The sequence below is a fragment of the Pongo abelii genome, chromosome 7 (assembly GCF_028885655.2).
Source record: "Pongo abelii isolate AG06213 chromosome 7, NHGRI_mPonAbe1-v2.0_pri, whole genome shotgun sequence".
NCBI lineage: Eukaryota > Metazoa > Chordata > Mammalia > Primates > Hominidae > Pongo > Pongo abelii.
In genome coordinates this window covers 57,008,213-57,029,090 of record NC_071992.2, presented here as the reverse complement: position 1 = coordinate 57,029,090, position 20,878 = coordinate 57,008,213, and positions in this window count along the sequence as shown.

Genomic DNA, 20,878 nt, shown 5'->3' with positions numbered 1-20,878 from the left:
CATCATGTGCGGCCAATTTTGTGTTTCTAGGAGAGATGGGTTTTCACCATGTTGGCCAGGCTGCTCTCGAACTCCAACAATTCTACTTCAACTATTTATTAGATACAAATATTTATGTGTGAGAAACAAGATTTTCAAGAGTGAAAGATTTAAAAACGACTTAATTGTACATCAGTAAGAGGCTGGCTAACTAAATCAGAGTACGTTCATCCTTACAGAAGAATACTATGCAGCTAGAACAAAACCAAATGGAGGAAACTCTTCCAAATGGTAACTTGGAATGATGTTCAAGACTTATTGTAAAATAAGTTTACAGTAAGGTGTAAGGTACCTTATGGCAAAATTCTCTCAGAAATGTGTGTGTGGATTTCAAGTCATCCCAGTCCTAGAACATTGTGCTCTTTAGAGATGCCATACCTGTCTTTCCCTTTGTAATATCAAAGCAGTAATATCTTCTCTGGAGGCTTGTTGGGTGAATTGAATGGAAGAAAGTTAAGGAGGTACCAGAACCATTGCTGTTTCCCCTCCATAGCCCTGCCACCCACTAAAGAAAGTTGGATGAGATTACTTAATGATTTCCCATTAAGTTGTATTTCCAAATATCATGATTACCATTTGAATGTAGTTGGTATGGAGCTTCGTGAGTGTGTGCTTCGTTTATTATGCATCACGTTCAGCTCCTTGTTATTTGCCTCCTAGTTATCATAGTAAAACTCTACTCCTCTACTCCGAGGAGCCCCTACCATCCGTATCGTCACTTTCCGGCCTAGCACTCTTCATGCTCGTTCGTTTAAAGCATTCTATATTGGGCAAATGAATCTTGGAAGGCAAAAGCTACTGAATTTAGCGAGTTTGTGGAGGCGTTCCAACCGATCAGCCAGGTGGAGTTCCACACACCCGATGACTGCACAACTCCTATAAGGCAGCAATATGCTGCAAACCCAGACGGCCACCCTTCTCACCCCTCGTCCCTTTGCTGTTCTGGATAATGAGGTCAATAGTCACCTAGGCAACTTGCAAAACTAACTGAAATGGAGAAAGGCCTTCCGGCTGGTGACTAGCCGAGGTCCACCTGGCCCCAATAAGCTGCTGAACAAGAAGGGCTGCCAGAAATTTCCCCCTAGGGAATTTGGTGGAGACGAAGACCTGCTCACTGGACAACGGTTCCTCCCAGGATACCCCCAAGCTGAAGAAGCGGGCTCTGAGCCACCCCCTTTCACCCTCCTTTTCCCCACCCTGGCCTGCTGAAGGTGCGCGTCAGGATGTGGACTACTGAGCCCTAAAGAAATAAGTCCTTCCTCTTTGACCCCACGGAGGATTGCCTGTGCGGATCTTCAACGAGTCTACCAGTGTCTAGACACGGGAGCAGTTCTGTCAGGCACAGCAGCTCCCTCAAGGAAGACAAGAGTGAGGAGAAAGGAAACTCAAGTCTGACCATTCTGTCCTGGGAGACAAGAGGAGGATCTCATCTCTCATCATTCCAAGCAAGGCAATGAGACTTTCTCTCATCTTTCCAAGCAAGGCAAGGAGACTTTTTCTCATGAGGTAACAAAAAGAAGTTGGAAGGAACGAAACCAGCCTGGAAGGTGAATTCCTAAGGATTGCCCATTGAAACTGACAAAATGGCCCTTGTTTGATGAGAGGAATGAGCAGAGCATTGATGTGGTCAAAAAGGACTCGAGTGAGACTTTCCCAGCATGTTTCTACCAAAGCTTTGTCTAAGTTTCGCAAAACACTCTCGTAATAAGCAGATGTTTGGCTCTTCAGAAAGTCAACATGCAAAATGCCTTGAGCGTCCCATAACACTGATGCCATGATGTTGCCTTTGGTCTGCCCTCCTTTTCCTTTGACTGGACCACTGCCATCTCTTGGTAGCCATCGCTTTGATGACGCTTTGTCTTCAGGATCATATTGGCAAAGCCATGTTCCAAATTCCGGTTACAATTTGTCAAAGAGATGCCTCAGGATCGTGATCCCTCCTGTTGAAAATTTCCACTGATAGCTCTCGTCGTCACTGCAGCTGATCTGGGCACAATGGTTTTCACAGCCACTGCAGGATTCATCTTCCACATCTTCTCATCTCTTCTTGAAACAAGCCATACCTCCGTAAAGAGTTGATTTCTTTGGGCTAGTGTCCTTAGAAGCTTTTCTTCAAACATCAATGATTTCTTCATTCTTCCACCCAAGCTTCACCGTCAATTGGATGTTTGCTCTTGCTGCAATTTTAGCGGAATTCAAGTTGCACTGATAGGAGGCCTTTTCAGTGGATGTCTCATCCTTCTTAGTGCCTCCAATGAGATCCAGTTCAGAAAGGTTGTAAGAAGTTAGTACATGTTTATTTTAGTGAAAACGAATTGAAATCCATGCATAGATTTCTCACCATGTACATTTTCTATGAACTTTCGGAAGACCCCCTGTACTGAATATTGCCCAAATCCTGGGAGAGAAGTGGATGCGGTCCACTTCCTGTCTTCAGTTTGCCCACAGTGGAGGAGTGCACAGAGCAGGGAAAGGCAACCCCAGAGAGAGGCATGCCCTCCAGCATGCAGCAGACTGCTGGCCCAGTCCTGGCTCCATGGGTTGCTGTGTGGGCCCAGCAAGCTGACCAACCTCCCTGAACCTTAATTTAATCCTAGGTAGCCCAATTCCACTCGCTATTATAGGACTGCTGTGCAGGGACAGTCAATTAACTTAAGAAAAGGAACCTAGCTCCAAGGTTGGCAACCGGGAATTCCAGTTGATTCCATGGGCGGACCCCCTGAGGAATTCCCAAGCTGAAGTCTCGTGGAAGATGAGGTTCAGTGTGACTAGACTGAAGCACCAATCCAATGAAGGGGAAGTCCCACCCACTCTGCCCTGTGCCTGTATAAAGGTGAGGCGGGGCGGCCGCGCCACTCATTGAAGCCGCGAGTTGGGAGAGGAGCAGAGCCAGGCCGGTGCTCCCGAAGGCAGCAAGATGTTGCGAGCCACAGCTCCCTGCTGGTTCCCACCTGCATACCCAGAAGCTAAGAAGGTGGCCGAGGAGGCGGCCCACGAGGCAAGCCGCCATTTGGGAGAGGAGCAGAGCCAGGACAGTGTTCCCGAAGGCAGCAAGATGTTGCGAGGCACAGCTCCCAGCTGGTTCCCACCTGCATGCCCAGAAGCCAAGAAGGTGGCCGAGGAGGCGGTCCTCGAGGCAAGCCGCCAGTTGGGAGAGGAGCAGAGCCAGGCCGGTGCTCCCGAAGGCAGCAAGATGTTGCGAGCCACAGCTCCCTGCTGGTTCCCACCTGCACACCCAGAAGCTAAGAAGGTGGTCGAGGAGGCGCCCCACGAGGCAAGCCGCCATTTGGGAGTGGAGCAGAGCCAGGTCGGTGTTCCCGAAGGCAGCAAGATGTTGCGAGCCACAGCTCCCTGTTGGTTCCCTCCTGCATACCCAGAAGCCAAGAAGGTGGCCGAGGAGGCGGCCCTCGAGGCTCCAGAATTCCCACTGCCCTCTCATCAGCCTGCCCAGAGCTTCGGGCTCTGCGTGCCCCAGATGCCCAACCAGGCCTCAGCACTCTTGGACATCCGGGCGGAGCCCCAGAATAGGGGTCCGGCGGTGCCCCCAGCGTGGCCCAAGATGGCGACGGAGGCGTGGTACTTCCCCGCGCAGAGGGGGTCGGCCTGCTGCTTGCCAGCCGCCCCAAGGCTGACAGAGAGGCCCCGTGGAGTCCGCATCTCAGCCCCCAGGGAGAGGAAGAGGATCGCCCACTTTCCCAGCCCCTGCTTGGTCGCAGGTCGCACCGATGCCAAGAGAACCCGGGTGGCCGGCAGCAGCCAACGCTCCAATGGCTCCAGGGTCGGCACACAGCCACGGAAGACTGGTCGCAACAGACGGGGGAGGGCATGCAAGACCTCCACCACACTCAGCTCTAAGCGAATCGTCCGTCGTCCATCCTTACCGACTTGGAAGAAACCCATTATCCTCCGAAGGTCTCGCTGCCAAGTCCCCACCGTCATCGGCCGAGGCTATCTCCAACTGTTCACCAAAGAGTGTCTCAAGTTCTGCGCCTCCAAGCAGGAGGCCGAGGAGAAGGCGCTGAACGAGGAGAAGGTGGCCTACGACTGCAGCCCCAACAAGAACATGTACCTGAATGTGGTCCTGAACACCCTCAAGAGACTGAAGGGCCTGAACCCCAGCTCCATGCCGGGCCTCAGCAGGGCCGCCCTGTACAGCCGCCTCCAGGAGTTCCTGCTCACCCAGGACCAGCTCAAGGAGAACGGCTACCCCTTCCCGCACCCCGAGGGGCCCGGAGGCGCCGTCCTCTTCACTGGCCAGGGGAAGGGGCCCGGCGACTCCTCCTGCAGGGTCTGCTGCCGTTGTGGCACCGACTACCTGGTGTCCTCCTCGGGCCGCTGTCTACGCGACCAGTTGTGTTATTATCACTGGGGGCGGGTCCGCTCCAGCCAAGTGGCTGCAGGCCGGGTTCGCCAGTACACCTGCTGTGCAGCTGCTCCTGGCTCAGTGGGCTGCCAGGTGGCAAAGCAGCACGTGCGGGACGGCCGCAAGGAGAGCCTCCATGGCTTCGTGAAGACCTTCAAGAAAGAGTTTTCCACAGACACTTATCCAGGAATCTACGCCTTGGACTGTGAGATGTGCTACACCACGCATGGCCTGGAGCTGACCCGCGTCACCGTGGTGGACGCCGACATGCAAGTGGTGTACGACACCTTCGTCAAGCCCGACAACGAGATCGTGGACTACAACACCAGGTTTTCCGGAGTGACCGAGGCCGACGTCGCCAAGACGAGCGTCACGTTGCCCGAAGTCCAAGCCATCCTGCTGAGCTTTTCCAGCGTCCAAACCATCCTCATCGGGCACAGCCTGGAGAGCGATCTGCTGGCCCTCAAGCTGATCCACAGCACCGTGGTGGACACGGCCGTGCTCTTCCCGCACTACCTGGGTTTCCCCTACAAGCGTTCCCTCAGGAATCTCGCGGCCGACTACCTGGGACAGATCATCCAGGACAGCCAGGACGGCCACAACTCCAGCGAGGACGCAAACGCCTGCCTGCAGCTGGCGATGTGGAAGGTTCGACAGCGCGCCCAGATCCAGCCACGCCACCGGTCCGCCTCTCCCGCCGCCCTGGCCTGTCCTGAGCCCCAGGCCTCTTCCCAAACTGCCATCGATCCCGAGAGCTAGCCCTGTCCACCTCGCCGCAAAGCGAAAGAAACTGGAGCAGCCGGCGGCAGGAGAGGGCCAAAAGCCAAGACTAACCCCGACCCCGGACTCCCAGTCCCCCGGAGTCCCTGCCGCGGGCCGTCGTCCCTGTCCCCATCCCTCTGCCCCTCCCAGACCTCTGTCCTTCCACCAATGGGCTCCCCGAGGCCCCAGCCGCCACTCCCAGTCCCCGGAGACCCTGCCGCCGCCCCTGGCGCCTGTGCCCATCCCTCTGCCCCTCCCAGACCTCTGGCCTTCCACCACTAGCCTCCCCCAGCCCACCTGGACTTCCCCGGCCTCTGACAACAAGGCCAGCCCCCAGGCCCACCAGCCTCCTGATCGTCTTCGTTCTTGGGCCTCTTCCCCTTCTGTGGGGCTGTCTGAACCTCCCCTCCCCCACCCGATTTTTCCCCCGCCCCCGGGGCAGGCGCAGAATAAATGTCTGTATGAAGTTAAAAATTAAAAATAAAAAAAAGCTAAAAACAACTGAAAGTCCTTTGCTTTCGAATGTGCGCTTACCTGGTTTTCTCTAGAGGCACCACTGTGAGGTGGCTCAAGCCCTTAGGCTCTGGAGTTAGACATCTGGGTTCCCATTCCAATTCCACCACTTACTAGCTTTGTCATATTGGACGCATAACTTTTTTGCGCTTCTACTTCTTGATCTTTCACGTGTCATCAGAAGATAATTAGACACCCACACAATAGCAATGGGAGATTTTAACACCCCACCGTCAACATGAAACAGATCAACGAGACAGAAAGTTGAAAAGGATATCCAGGAACTGAACTTAGCTCTGCACCAAGCCGACCGAATAGACATCTACATTAACTCTCCACCCCAAATCAACAGAATATACATTCTTCTCAGCACCACATCACACTTATTCCAAAACTGACCACATAGTTGGAAGGAAAGCACTCCTCCGCAAATGCAAAAGAACAGAAATTACAACCAACTGTCTCTCAGACCACAGGGCAGTCAAACTGGACCTCAGGATGAAGAAACTCACTCAAAACCGCTCAACTACACGGAAACGGAGCAATCTGCTCCTGAGTGACTACTGGGTACATAGCGAAATGAAGACAGAATAAAGATGTTCTTTGAAACCAATGAGAACAAAGACACAACATACCAGAATCTCTGGGATACATTGAAGGCAGTGTGTAGACGGAAACATAGCATTAAATGCCCACAAGAGAAAGCAGGAAAGATCTAAAATGGACACCCTCACGTCCCAATTCAAAGAACCAGGGAAGCAAGAGCAAAAACAATGTCTGAATCAGTCAGTCAACTTCCAACAGGGCTCCAAGAGAGAATGAACCACCATGCCTCTTTAAATCCACGTTTCTATTTGGAATCTTCAATGAGAGATGAGACACTAAGCAGCTAGTTTTGGTGGAATGGCTGATTTTGTCAATGTTTTCGGCGTGTGAGTGTGTGTGTGTGTGTGTATGTATAGATAACTAAATTAAACTGATAATCTGGATGCTTACATTTCCATTCATTTAATTTGTGTATGTGAGCCCACGCACACGTATATACACACACACTACCACTTCCAGAACACTGACTTAGTGAAGAACTGGATTTCCAGTGTGTCAGACAAATTTCAGAAAGCGCAGAAGAAGGGCATTTCTGATGGATTTCACCGTTCCTGGAATTTTACTTTCCTTTATAACTTAGAGTTCTTCTCTGGAGATTTAATAGATAAAAGTCTTTTGCAGTGTACGTTATTTCATTTTATTTTTAGAATTTATTTAAATTGTCATTTTAAATTGACAAATAAAAATGATATATATTTATGGTGTACAACATGATGTTTCATATATGTATACATTGTGGAATGACACAAAAATCAAGCTAATTAACACATTCGTTTCCTCACATACTGATTTTATGGTGATGAGAACATGTTTCAAATCTACTCTGATAGCACATTTCAAGTATACAGTACATAGATACCCACTGTCGTTGCCGTGCTGTTCAACATATCTCTAGAACTATTCGTATCTGAAATTTTGTATCATTAGACTAACATCTCCCAATCCCTCCCCGGCCCCTGCCTCGGGTAAGCAGCGTTCTGCTCTCTACGACTCTGAGTTCCACTTTTTTACATTGCACATAGAAGTGAGATCGTGCAGTATTTGTATTTCTGTGTTTGCTTTTTAAAACTTTATGATGTATTGATGTATTTTTTCAGACAGTGTCGGAGTCTGTCACCAAGGCTGGAGTACAGTGACACAAACACGGCTCACCACGGCCTCCACCTCCCGGGGTCAAGAGATCCTCCCACTTCAGCCTCCTGCGTAGCTAGGACAACAGGCGTCCAACACCACACCTGGCTAATTTTTGTATTTTTTGTAGAGATGGTTGATCTCCAACTCCTGGGCTCAACTCTTCCTCCTCCCTTCTCCTCCCAAAGTCCTGGGATTACAGGCCTGAGCCACTGTGTCTGGCCTTTGCTTTATTTCACACAGTAGAACATCCTCTAGGCTCATTCATGTTGCTAATGATAAGATTTCTTTCTTTTTCAAGGCTGAATAGGATTCTATTGGATATATGTACCTATATATATAGATAGATAGATAGATATACATTTATTATTATTGTTTTGGGGGGGATATGGTTTCGCTCGTGTTCCCCAGGCTGGAGTGCAGTGGCATGATTTCGGCTCACTACAACCTCTGCCTCCCAGGCTGAAGTGATTCTCCTGCCTCAGCTGAGATTAAAGGCATGTCCCATCATGTGCGGCCAATTTTGTGTTTCTAGGAGAGATGGGTTTTCACCATGTTGGCCAGGCTGCTCTCGAACTCCAACAATTCTACTTCAACTATTTATTAGATACAAATATTTATGTGTGAGAAACAAGATTTTCAAGAGTGAAAGATTTAAAAACGACTTAATTGTACATCAGTAAGAGGCTGGCTAACTAAATCAGAGTACGTTCATCCTTACAGAAGAATACTATGCAGCTAGAACAAAACCAAATGGAGGAAACTCTTCCAAATGGTAACTTGGAATGATGTTCAAGACTTATTGTAAAATAAGTTTACAGTAAGGTGTAAGGTACCTTATGGCAAAATTCTCTCAGAAATGTGTGTGTGGATTTCAAGTCATCCCAGTCCTAGAACATTGTGCTCTTTAGAGATGCCATACCTGTCTTTCCCTTTGTAATATCAAAGCAGTAATATCTTCTCTGGAGGCTTGTTGGGTGAATTGAATGGAAGAAAGTTAAGGAGGTACCAGAACCATTGCTGTTTCCCCTCCATAGCCCTGCCACCCACTAAAGAAAGTTGGATGAGATTACTTAATGATTTCCCATTAAGTTGTATTTCCAAATATCATGATTACCATTTGAATGTAGTTGGTATGGAGCTTCGTGAGTGTGTGCTTCGTTTATTATGCATCACGTTCAGCTCCTTGTTATTTGCCTCCTAGTTATCATAGTAAAACTCTACTCCTCTACTCCGAGGAGCCCCTACCATCCGTATCGTCACTTTCCGGCCTAGCACTCTTCATGCTCGTTCGTTTAAAGCATTCTATATTGGGCAAATGAATCTTGGAAGGCAAAAGCTACTGAATTTAGCGAGTTTGTGGAGGCGTTCCCACCGATCAGCCAGGTGGAGTTCCACACACCCGATGACTGCACAACTCCTATAAGGCAGCAATATGCTGCAAACCCAGACGGCCACCCTTCTCACCCCTCGTCCCTTTGCTGTTCTGGATAATGAGGTCAATAGTCACCTAGGCAACTTGCAAAACTAACTGAAATGGAGAAAGGCCTTCCGGCTGGTGACTAGCCGAGGTCCACCTGGCCCCAATTAGCTGCTGAACAAGAAGGGCTGCCAGAAATTTCCCCCTAGGGAATTTGGTGGAGACGAAGACCTGCTCACTGGACAACGGTTCCTCCCAGGATACCCCCAAGCTGAAGAAGCGGGCTCTGAGCCACCCCCTTTCACCCTCCTTTTCCCCACCCTGGCCTGCTGAAGGTGCGCGTCAGGATGCGGACTACTGAGCCCTAAAGAAATAAGTCCTTCCTCTTTGACCCCACGGAGGATTGCCTGTGCGGATCTTCAACGAGTCTACCAGTGTCTAGACACGGGAGCAGTTCTGTCTGGCACAGCAGCTCCCTCAAGGAAGACAAGAGTGAGGAGAAAGGAAACTCAAGTCTGACCATTCTGTCCTGGGAGACAAGAGGAGGATCTCATCTCTCATCATTCCAAGCAAGGCAACGAGACTTTCTCTCATCTTTCCAAGCAAGGCAAGGAGACTTTTTCTCATGAGGTAACAAAAAGAAGTTGGAAGGAACGAAACCAGCCTGGAAGGTGAATTCCTAAGGATTGCCCATTGAAACTGACAAAATGGCCCTTGTTTGATGAGAGGAATGAGCAGAGCATTGATGTGGTCAAAAAGGACTCGAGTGAGACTTTCCCAGCATGTTTCTACCAAAGCTTTGTCTAAGTTTCGCAAAACACTCTCGTAATAAGCAGATGTTTGGCTCTTCAGAAAGTCAACATGCAAAATGCCTTGAGCGTCCCATAACACTGATGCCATGATGTTGCCTTTGGTCTGCCCTCCTTTTCCTTTGACTGGACCACTGCCATCTCTTGGTAGCCATCGCTTTGATGACGCTTTGTCTTCAGGATCATATTGGCAAAGCCATGTTCCAAATTCCGGTTACAATTTGTCAAAGAGATGCCTCAGGATCGTGATCCCTCCTGTTGAAAATTTCCACTGATAGCTCTCGTCGTCACTGCAGCTGATCTGGGCACAATGGTTTTCACAGCCACTGCAGGATTCATCTTCCACATCTTCTCATCTCTTCCTGAAACAAGCCATACCTCCGTAAAGAGTTGATTTCTTTGGGCTAGTGTCCTTAGAAGCTTTTCTTCAAACATCAATGATTTCTTCATTCTTCCACCCAAGCTTCACCGTCAATTGGATGTTTGCTCTTGCTGCAATTTTAGCGGAATTCAAGTTGCACTGATAGGAGGCCTTTTCAGTGGATGTCTCATCCTTCTTAGTGCCTCCAATGAGATCCAGTTCAGAAAGGTTGTAAGAAGTTAGTACATGTTTATTTTAGTGAAAACGAATTGAAATCCATGCATAGATTTCTCACCATGTACATTTTCTATGAACTTTCGGAAGACCCCCTGTACTGAATATTGCCCAAATCCTGGGAGAGAAGTGGATGCGGTCCACTTCCTGTCTTCAGTTTGCCCACAGTGGAGGAGTGCACAGAGCAGGGAAAGGCAACCCCAGAGAGAGGCATGCCCTCCAGCATGCAGCAGACTGCTGGCCCAGTCCTGGCTCCATGGGTTGCTGTGTGGGCCCAGCAAGCTGACCAACCTCCCTGAACCTTAATTTAATCCTAGGTAGCCCAATTCCACTCGCTACTATTGGACTGCTGTGCAGGGACAGTCAATTAACTTAAGAAAAGGAACCTAGCTCCAAGGTTGGCAACCGGGAATTCCAGTTGATTCCATGGGCGGACCCCCTGAGGAATTCCCAAGCTGAAGTCTCGTGGAAGATGAGGTTCAGTGTGACTAGACTGAAGCACCAATCCAATGAAGGGGAAGTCCCACCCACTCTGCCCTGTGCCTGTATAAAGGTGAGGCGGGGCGGCCGCGCCACTCATTGAAGCCGCGAGTTGGGAGAGGAGCAGAGCCAGGCCGGTGCTCCCGAAGGCAGCAAGATGTTGCGAGCCACAGCTCCCTGCTGGTTCCCACCTGCATACCCAGAAGCTAAGAAGGTGGCCGAGGAGGCGGCCCACGAGGCAAGCCGCCATTTGGGAGAGGAGCAGAGCCAGGACAGTGTTCCCGAAGGCAGCAAGATGTTGCGAGGCACAGCTCCCAGCTGGTTCCCACCTGCATGCCCAGAAGCCAAGAAGGTGGCCGAGGAGGCGGTCCTCGAGGCAAGCCGCCAGTTGGGAGAGGAGCAGAGCCAGGCCGGTGCTCCCGAAGGCAGCAAGATGTTGCGAGCCACAGCTCCCTGCTGGTTCCCACCTGCACACCCAGAAGCTAAGAAGGTGGTCGAGGAGGCGCCCCACGAGGCAAGCCGCCATTTGGGAGTGGAGCAGAGCCAGGTCGGTGTTCCCGAAGGCAGCAAGATGTTGCGAGCCACAGCTCCCTGTTGGTTCCCTCCTGCATACCCAGAAGCCAAGAAGGTGGCCGAGGAGGCGGCCCTCGAGGCTCCAGAATTCCCACTGCCCTCTCATCAGCCTGCCCAGAGCTTCGGGCTCTGCGTGCCCCAGATGCCCAACCAGGCCTCAGCACTCTTGGACATCCGGGCGGAGCCCCAGAATAGGGGTCCGGCGGTGCCCCCAGCGTGGCCCAAGATGGCGACGGAGGCGTGGTACTTCCCCGCGCAGAGGGGGTCGGCCTGCTGCTTGCCAGCCGCCCCAAGGCTGACAGAGAGGCCCCGTGGAGTCCGCATCTCAGCCCCCAGGGAGAGGAAGAGGATCGCCCACTTTCCCAGCCCCTGCTTGGTCGCAGGTCGCACCGATGCCAAGAGAACCCGGGTGGCCGGCAGCAGCCAACGCTCCAATGGCTCCAGGGTCGGCACACAGCCACGGAAGACTGGTCGCAACAGACGGGGGAGGGCATGCAAGACCTCCACCACACTCAGCTCTAAGCGAATCGTCCGTCGTCCATCCTTACCGACTTGGAAGAAACCCATTATCCTCCGAAGGTCTCGCTGCCAAGTCCCCACCGTCATCGGCCGAGGCTATCTCCAACTGTTCACCAAAGAGTGTCTCAAGTTCTGCGCCTCCAAGCAGGAGGCCGAGGAGAAGGCGCTGAACGAGGAGAAGGTGGCCTACGACTGCAGCCCCAACAAGAACATGTACCTGAATGTGGTCCTGAACACCCTCAAGAGACTGAAGGGCCTGAACCCCAGCTCCATGCCGGGCCTCAGCAGGGCCGCCCTGTACAGCCGCCTCCAGGAGTTCCTGCTCACCCAGGACCAGCTCAAGGAGAACGGCTACCCCTTCCCGCACCCCGAGGGGCCCGGAGGCGCCGTCCTCTTCACTGGCCAGGGGAAGGGGCCCGGCGACTCCTCCTGCAGGGTCTGCTGCCGTTGTGGCACCGACTACCTGGTGTCCTCCTCGGGCCGCTGTCTACGCGACCAGTTGTGTTATTATCACTGGGGGCGGGTCCGCTCCAGCCAAGTGGCTGCAGGCCGGGTTCGCCAGTACACCTGCTGTGCAGCTGCTCCTGGCTCAGTGGGCTGCCAGGTGGCAAAGCAGCACGTGCGGGACGGCCGCAAGGAGAGCCTCCATGGCTTCGTGAAGACCTTCAAGAAAGAGTTTTCCACAGACACTTATCCAGGAATCTACGCCTTGGACTGTGAGATGTGCTACACCACGCATGGCCTGGAGCTGACCCGCGTCACCGTGGTGGACGCCGACATGCAAGTGGTGTACGACACCTTCGTCAAGCCCGACAACGAGATCGTGGACTACAACACCAGGTTTTCCGGAGTGACCGAGGCCGACGTCGCCAAGACGAGCGTCACGTTGCCCGAAGTCCAAGCCATCCTGCTGAGCTTTTCCAGCGTCCAAACCATCCTCATCGGGCACAGCCTGGAGAGCGATCTGCTGGCCCTCAAGCTGATCCACAGCACCGTGGTGGACACGGCCGTGCTCTTCCCGCACTACCTGGGTTTCCCCTACAAGCGTTCCCTCAGGAATCTCGCGGCCGACTACCTGGGACAGATCATCCAGGACAGCCAGGACGGCCACAACTCCAGCGAGGACGCAAACGCCTGCCTGCAGCTGGCGATGTGGAAGGTTCGACAGCGCGCCCAGATCCAGCCACGCCACCGGTCCGCCTCTCCCGCCGCCCTGGCCTGTCCTGAGCCCCAGGCCTCTTCCCAAACTGCCATCGATCCCGAGAGCTAGCCCTGTCCACCTCGCCGCAAAGCGAAAGAAACTGGAGCAGCCGGCGGCAGGAGAGGGCCAAAAGCCAAGACTAACCCCGACCCCGGACTCCCAGTCCCCCGGAGTCCCTGCCGCGGGCCGTCGTCCCTGTCCCCATCCCTCTGCCCCTCCCAGACCTCTGTCCTTCCACCAATGGGCTCCCCGAGGCCCCAGCCGCCACTCCCAGTCCCCGGAGACCCTGCCGCCGCCCCTGGCGCCTGTGCCCATCCCTCTGCCCCTCCCAGACCTCTGGCCTTCCACCACTAGCCTCCCCCAGCCCACCTGGACTTCCCCGGCCTCTGACAACAAGGCCAGCCCCCAGGCCCACCAGCCTCCTGATCGTCTTCGTTCTTGGGCCTCTTCCCCTTCTGTGGGGCTGTCTGAACCTCCCCTCCCCCACCCGATTTTTCCCCCGCCCCCGGGGCAGGCGCAGAATAAATGTCTGTATGAAGTTAAAAATTAAAAATAAAAAAAAGCTAAAAACAACTGAAAGTCCTTTGCTTTCGAATGTGCGCTTACCTGGTTTTCTCTAGAGGCACCACTGTGAGGTGGCTCAAGCCCTTAGGCTCTGGAGTTAGACATCTGGGTTCCCATTCCAATTCCACCACTTACTAGCTTTGTCATATTGGACGCATAACTTTTTTGCGCTTCTACTTCTTGATCTTTCACGTGTCATCAGAAGATAATTAGACACCCACACAATAGCAATGGGAGATTTTAACACCCCACCGTCAACATGAAACAGATCAACGAGACAGAAAGTTGAAAAGGATATCCAGGAACTGAACTTAGCTCTGCACCAAGCCGACCGAATAGACATCTACATTAACTCTCCACCCCAAATCAACAGAATATACATTCTTCTCAGCACCACATCACACTTATTCCAAAACTGACCACATAGTTGGAAGGAAAGCACTCCTCCGCAAATGCAAAAGAACAGAAATTACAACCAACTGTCTCTCAGACCACAGGGCAGTCAAACTGGACCTCAGGATGAAGAAACTCACTCAAAACCGCTCAACTACACGGAAACGGAGCAATCTGCTCCTGAGTGACTACTGGGTACATAGCGAAATGAAGACAGAATAAAGATGTTCTTTGAAACCAATGAGAACAAAGACACAACATACCAGAATCTCTGGGATACATTGAAGGCAGTGTGTAGACGGAAACATAGCATTAAATGCCCACAAGAGAAAGCAGGAAAGATCTAAAATGGACACCCTCACGTCCCAATTCAAAGAACCAGGGAAGCAAGAGCAAAAACAATGTCTGAATCAGTCAGTCAACTTCCAACAGGGCTCCAAGAGAGAATGAACCACCATGCCTCTTTAAATCCACGTTTCTATTTGGAATCTTCAATGAGAGATGAGACACTAAGCAGCTAGTTTTGGTGGAATGGCTGATTTTGTCAATGTTTTCGGCGTGTGAGTGTGTGTGTGTGTGTGTATGTATAGATAACTAAATTAAACTGATAATCTGGATGCTTACATTTCCATTCATTTAATTTGTGTATGTGAGCCCACGCACACGTATATACACACACACTACCACTTCCAGAACACTGACTTAGTGAAGAACTGGATTTCCAGTGTGTCAGACAAATTTCAGAAAGCGCAGAAGAAGGGCATTTCTGATGGATTTCACCGTTCCTGGAATTTTACTTTCCTTTATAACTTAGAGTTCTTCTCTGGAGATTTAATAGATAAAAGTCTTTTGCAGTGTACGTTATTTCATTTTATTTTTAGAATTTATTTAAATTGTCATTTTAAATTGACAAATAAAAATGATATATATTTATGGTGTACAACATGATGTTTCATATATGTATACATTGTGGAATGACACAAAAATCAAGCTAATTAACACATTCGTTTCCTCACATACTGATTTTATGGTGATGAGAACATGTTTCAAATCTACTCTGATAGCACATTTCAAGTATACAGTACATAGATACCCACTGTCGTTGCCGTGCTGTTCAACATATCTCTAGAACTATTCGTATCTGAAATTTTGTATCATTAGACTAACATCTCCCAATCCCTCCCCGGCCCCTGCCTCGGGTAAGCAGCGTTCTGCTCTCTACGACTCTGAGTTCCACTTTTTTACATTGCACATAGAAGTGAGATCGTGCAGTATTTGTATTTCTGTGTTTGCTTTTTAAAACTTTATGATGTATTGATGTATTTTTTCAGACAGTGTCGGAGTCTGTCACCAAGGCTGGAGTACAGTGACACAAACACGGCTCACCACGGCCTCCACCTCCCGGGGTCAAGAGATCCTCCCACTTCAGCCTCCTGCGTAGCTAGGACAACAGGCGTCCAACACCACACCTGGCTAATTTTTGTATTTTTTGTAGAGATGGTTGATCTCCAACTCCTGGGCTCAACTCTTCCTCCTCCCTTCTCCTCCCAAAGTCCTGGGATTACAGGCCTGAGCCACTGTGTCTGGCCTTTGCTTTATTTCACACAGTAGAACATCCTCTAGGCTCATTCATGTTGCTAATGATAAGATTTCTTTCTTTTTCAAGGCTGAATAGGATTCTATTGGATATATGTACCTATATATATAGATAGATAGATAGATATACATTTATTATTATTGTTTTGGGGGGGATATGGTTTCGCTCGTGTTCCCCAGGCTGGAGTGCAGTGGCATGATTTCGGCTCACTACAACCTCTGCCTCCCAGGCTGAAGTGATTCTCCTGCCTCAGCTGAGATTAAAGGCATGTCCCATCATGTGCGGCCAATTTTGTGTTTCTAGGAGAGATGGGTTTTCACCATGTTGGCCAGGCTGCTCTCGAACTCCAACAATTCTACTTCAACTATTTATTAGATACAAATATTTATGTGTGAGAAACAAGATTTTCAAGAGTGAAAGATTTAAAAACGACTTAATTGTACATCAGTAAGAGGCTGGCTAACTAAATCAGAGTACGTTCATCCTTACAGAAGAATACTATGCAGCTAGAACAAAACCAAATGGAGGAAACTCTTCCAAATGGTAACTTGGAATGATGTTCAAGACTTATTGTAAAATAAGTTTACAGTAAGGTGTAAGGTACCTTATGGCAAAATTCTCTCAGAAATGTGTGTGTGGATTTCAAGTCATCCCAGTCCTAGAACATTGTGCTCTTTAGAGATGCCATACCTGTCTTTCCCTTTGTAATATCAAAGCAGTAATATCTTCTCTGGAGGCTTGTTGGGTGAATTGAATGGAAGAAAGTTAAGGAGGTACCAGAACCATTGCTGTTTCCCCTCCATAGCCCTGCCACCCACTAAAGAAAGTTGGATGAGATTACTTAATGATTTCCCATTAAGTTGTATTTCCAAATATCATGATTACCATTTGAATGTAGTTGGTATGGAGCTTCGTGAGTGTGTGCTTCGTTTATTATGCATCACGTTCAGCTCCTTGTTATTTGCCTCCTAGTTATCATAGTAAAACTCTACTCCTCTACTCCGAGGAGCCCCTACCATCCGTATCGTCACTTTCCGGCCTAGCACTCTTCATGCTCGTTCGTTTAAAGCATTCTATATTGGGCAAATGAATCTTGGAAGGCAAAAGCTACTGAATTTAGCGAGTTTGTGGAGGCGTTCCCACCGATCAGCCAGGTGGAGTTCCACACACCCGATGACTGCACAACTCCTATAAGGCAGCAATATGCTGCAAACCCAGACGGCCACCCTTCTCACCCCTCGTCCCTTTGCTGTTCTGGATAATGAGGTCAATAGTCACCTAGGCAACTTGCAAAACTAACTGAAATGGAGAAAGGCCTTCCGGCTGGTGACTAGCCGAGGTCCACCTGGCCCCAATTAGCTGCTGAACAAGAAGGGCTGCCAGAAATTTCCCCCTAGGGAATTTGGTGGAGACGAAGACCTGCTCACTGGACAACGGTTCCTCCCAGGATACCCCCAAGCTGAAGAAGCGGGCTCTGAGCCACCCCCTTTCACCCTCCTTTTCCCCACCCTGGCCTGCTGAAGGTGCGCGTCAGGATGCGGACTACTGAGCCCTAAAGAAATAAGTCCTTCCTCTTTGACCCCACGGAGGATTGCCTGTGCGGATCTTCAACGAGTCTACCAGTGTCTAGACACGGGAGCAGTTCTGTCTGGCACAGCAGCTCCCTCAAGGAAGACAAGAGTGAGGAGAAAGGAAACTCAAGTCTGACCATTCTGTCCTGGGAGACAAGAGGAGGATCTCATCTCTCATCATTCCAAGCAAGGCAACGAGACTTTCTCTCATCTTTCCAAGCAAGGCAAGGAGACTTTTTCTCATGAGGTAACAAAAAGAAGTTGGAAGGAACGAAACCAGCCTGGAAGGTGAATTCCTAAGGATTGCCCATTGAAACTGACAAAATGGCCCTTGTTTGATGAGAGGAATGAGCAGAGCATTGATGTGGTCAAAAAGGACTCGAGTGAGACTTTCCCAGCATGTTTCTACCAAAGCTTTGTCTAAGTTTCGCAAAACACTCTCGTAATAAGCAGATGTTTGGCTCTTCAGAAAGTCAACATGCAAAATGCCTTGAGCGTCCCATAACACTGATGCCATGATGTTGCCTTTGGTCTGCCCTCCTTTTCCTTTGACTGGACCACTGCCATCTCTTGGTAGCCATCGCTTTGATGACGCTTTGTCTTCAGGATCATATTGGCAAAGCCATGTTCCAAATTCCGGTTACAATTTGTCAAAGAGATGCCTCAGGATCGTGATCCCTCCTGTTGAAAATTTCCACTGATAGCTCTCGTCGTCACTGCAGCTGATCTGGGCACAATGGTTTTCACAGCCACTGCAGGATTCATCTTCCACATCTTCTCATCTCTTCCTGAAACAAGCCATACCTCCGTAAAGAGTTGATTTCTTTGGGCTAGTGTCCTTAGAAGCTTTTCTTCAAACATCAATGATTTCTTCATTCTTCCACCCAAGCTTCACCGTCAATTGGATGTTTGCTCTTGCTGCAATTTTAGCGGAATTCAAGTTGCACTGATAGGAGGCCTTTTCAGTGGATGTCTCATCCTTCTTAGTGCCTCCAATGAGATCCAGTTCAGAAAGGTTGTAAGAAGTTAGTACATGTTTATTTTAGTGAAAACGAATTGAAATCCATGCATAGATTTCTCACCATGTACATTTTCTATGAACTTTCGGAAGACCCCCTGTACTGAATATTGCCCAAATCCTGGGAGAGAAGTGGATGCGGTCCACTTCCTGTCTTCAGTTTGCCCACAGTGGAGGAGTGCACAGAGCAGGGAAAGGCAACCCCAGAGAGAGGCATGCCCTCCAGCATGCAGCAGACTGCTGGCCCAGTCCTGGCTCCATGGGTTGCTGTGTGGGCCCAGCAAGCTGACCAACCTCCCTGAACCTTAATTTAATCCTAGGTAGCCCAATTCCACTCGCTACTATTGGACTGCTGTGCAGGGACAGTCAATTAACTTAAGAAAAGGAACCTAGCTCCAAGGTTGGCAACCGGGAATTCCAGTTGATTCCATGGGCGGACCCCCTGAGGAATTCCCAAGCTGAAGTCTCGTGGAAGATGAGGTTCAGTGTGACTAGACTGAAGCACCAATCCAATGAAGGGGAAGTCCCACCCACTCTGCCCTGTGCCTGTATAAAGGTGAGGCGGGGCGGCCGCGCCACTCATTGAAGCCGCCAGTTGGGAGAGGAGCAGAGCCAGGCCGGTGCTCCCGAAGGCAGCAAGATGTTGCGAGCCACAGCTCCCTGCTGGTTCCCACCTGCATACCCAGAAGCTAAGAAGGTGGCCGAGGAGGCGGCCCACGAGGCAAGCCGCCATTTGGGAGAGGAGCAGAGCCAGGTCGGTGTTCCCGAAGGCAGCAAGATGTTGCGAGCCACAGCTCCCTGCTGGTTCCCACCTGCATGCCCAGAAGCCAAGAAGGTGGCCGAGGAGGCGGCCCTCGAGGCAAGCCGCCAGTTGGGAGAGGAGCAGAGCCAGGCCGGTGCTCCCGAAGGCAGCAAGATGTTGCGAGCCACAGCTCCCTGCTGGTTCCCACCTGCATACCCAGAAGCTAAGAAGGTGGCCGAGGAGGCGACCCACGAGGCAAGCCGCCATTTGGGAGAGGAGCAGAGCCAGGTCGGTGTTCCCGAAGGCAGCAAGATGTTGCGAGCCACAGCTCCCTGCTGGTTCCCTCCTGCATACCCAGAAGCCAAGAAGGTGGCCGAGGAGGCGGCCCTCGAGGCTCCAGAATTCCCACTGCCCTCTCATCAGCCTGCCCAGAGCTTCGGGCTCTGCGTGCCCCAGATGCACAACCAGGCCTCAGCACTCGTGGACATCCGGGCGGAGCCCCAGAATAGGGGTCCGGCGGTGCCCCCAGCGTGGCCCCAGATGGCGACGGAGGCGTGGTACTTCCCCGCGCAGAGGGGGTCGGCCTGCTGCTTGCCAGCCGCCCCAAGGCTGACAGAGAGGCCCTGTGGAGTCCGCATCTCAGCCCCCAGGGAGAGGAAGAGGATCGCCCACTTTCCCAGCCCCTGCTTGGTCGCAGGACGCACCGATGCCAAGAGAACCCGGGTGGCCGGCAGCAGCCAACGCTCCAATGGCTCCAGGGTCGGCACACAGCCACGGAAGACTGGTCGCAACAGACGGGGGAGGGCATGCAAGACCTCCACCACACTCAGCTCTAAGCGAATCGTCCGTCGTCCATCCTTACCGACTTGGAAGAAACCCATTATCCTCCGAAGGTCTCGCTGCCAAGTCCCCACCGTCATCCGCCGAGGCTATCTCCAACTGTTCACCAAAGAGTGTCTCAAGTTCTGCGCCTCCAAGCAGGAGGCCGAGGAGAAGGCGCTGAACGAGGAGAAGGTGGCCTACGACTGCAGCCCCAACAAGAACATGTACCTGAATGTGGTCCTGAACACCCTCAAGAGACTGAAGGGCCTGAACCCCAGCTCCATGCCGGGCCTCAGCAGGGCCGCCCTGTACAGCCGCCTCCAGGAGTTCCTGCTCACCCAGGACCAGCTCAAGGAGAACGGCTACCCCTTCCCGCACCCCGAGCGGCCCGGAGGCGCCGTCCTCTTCACTGGCCAGGGGAAGGGGCCTGGCGACTCCTCCTGCAGGGTCTGCTGCCGTTGTGGCACCGACTACCTGGTGTCCTCCTCGGGCCGCTGTCTACGCGACCAGTTGTGTTATTATCACTGGGGGCGGGTCCGCTCCAGCCAAGTGGCTGCAGGCCGGGTTCGCCAGTACACCTGCTGTGCAGCTGCTCCTGGCTCAGTGGGCTGCCAGGTGGCAAAGCAGCACGTGCGGGACGGCCGCAAGGAGAGCCTCCATGGCTTCGTGAAGACCTTCAAGAAAGAGTTTTCCACAGACGCTTATCCAGGAATCTACGCCTTGGACTGTGAGATGTGCTACACCACGCATGGCCTGGAGCTGACCCGCGTCACCGTGGTGGACGCCGACATGCAAGTGGTGTACGACACCTTCGTCAAGCCCGACAACGAGATCGTGGACTACAACACCAGGTTTTCCGGAGTGACCGAGGCCGACGTCGCCAAGACGAGGGTCACGTTGCCCGAAGTCCAAGCCATCCTGCTGTGCTTTTTCAGCGTCCAAACCATCCTCATCGGGCACAGCCTGGAGAGCGATCTGCTGGCCCTCAAGCTGATCCACAGCACCGTGGTGGACACGGCCGTGCTCTTCCCGCACTACCTGGGTTTCCCCTACAAGCGTTCCCTCAGGAATCTCGCGGCCGACTACCTGGGACAGATCATCCAGGACAGCCAGGACGGCCACAACTCCAGCGAGGACGCAAACGCCTGCCTGCAGCTGGC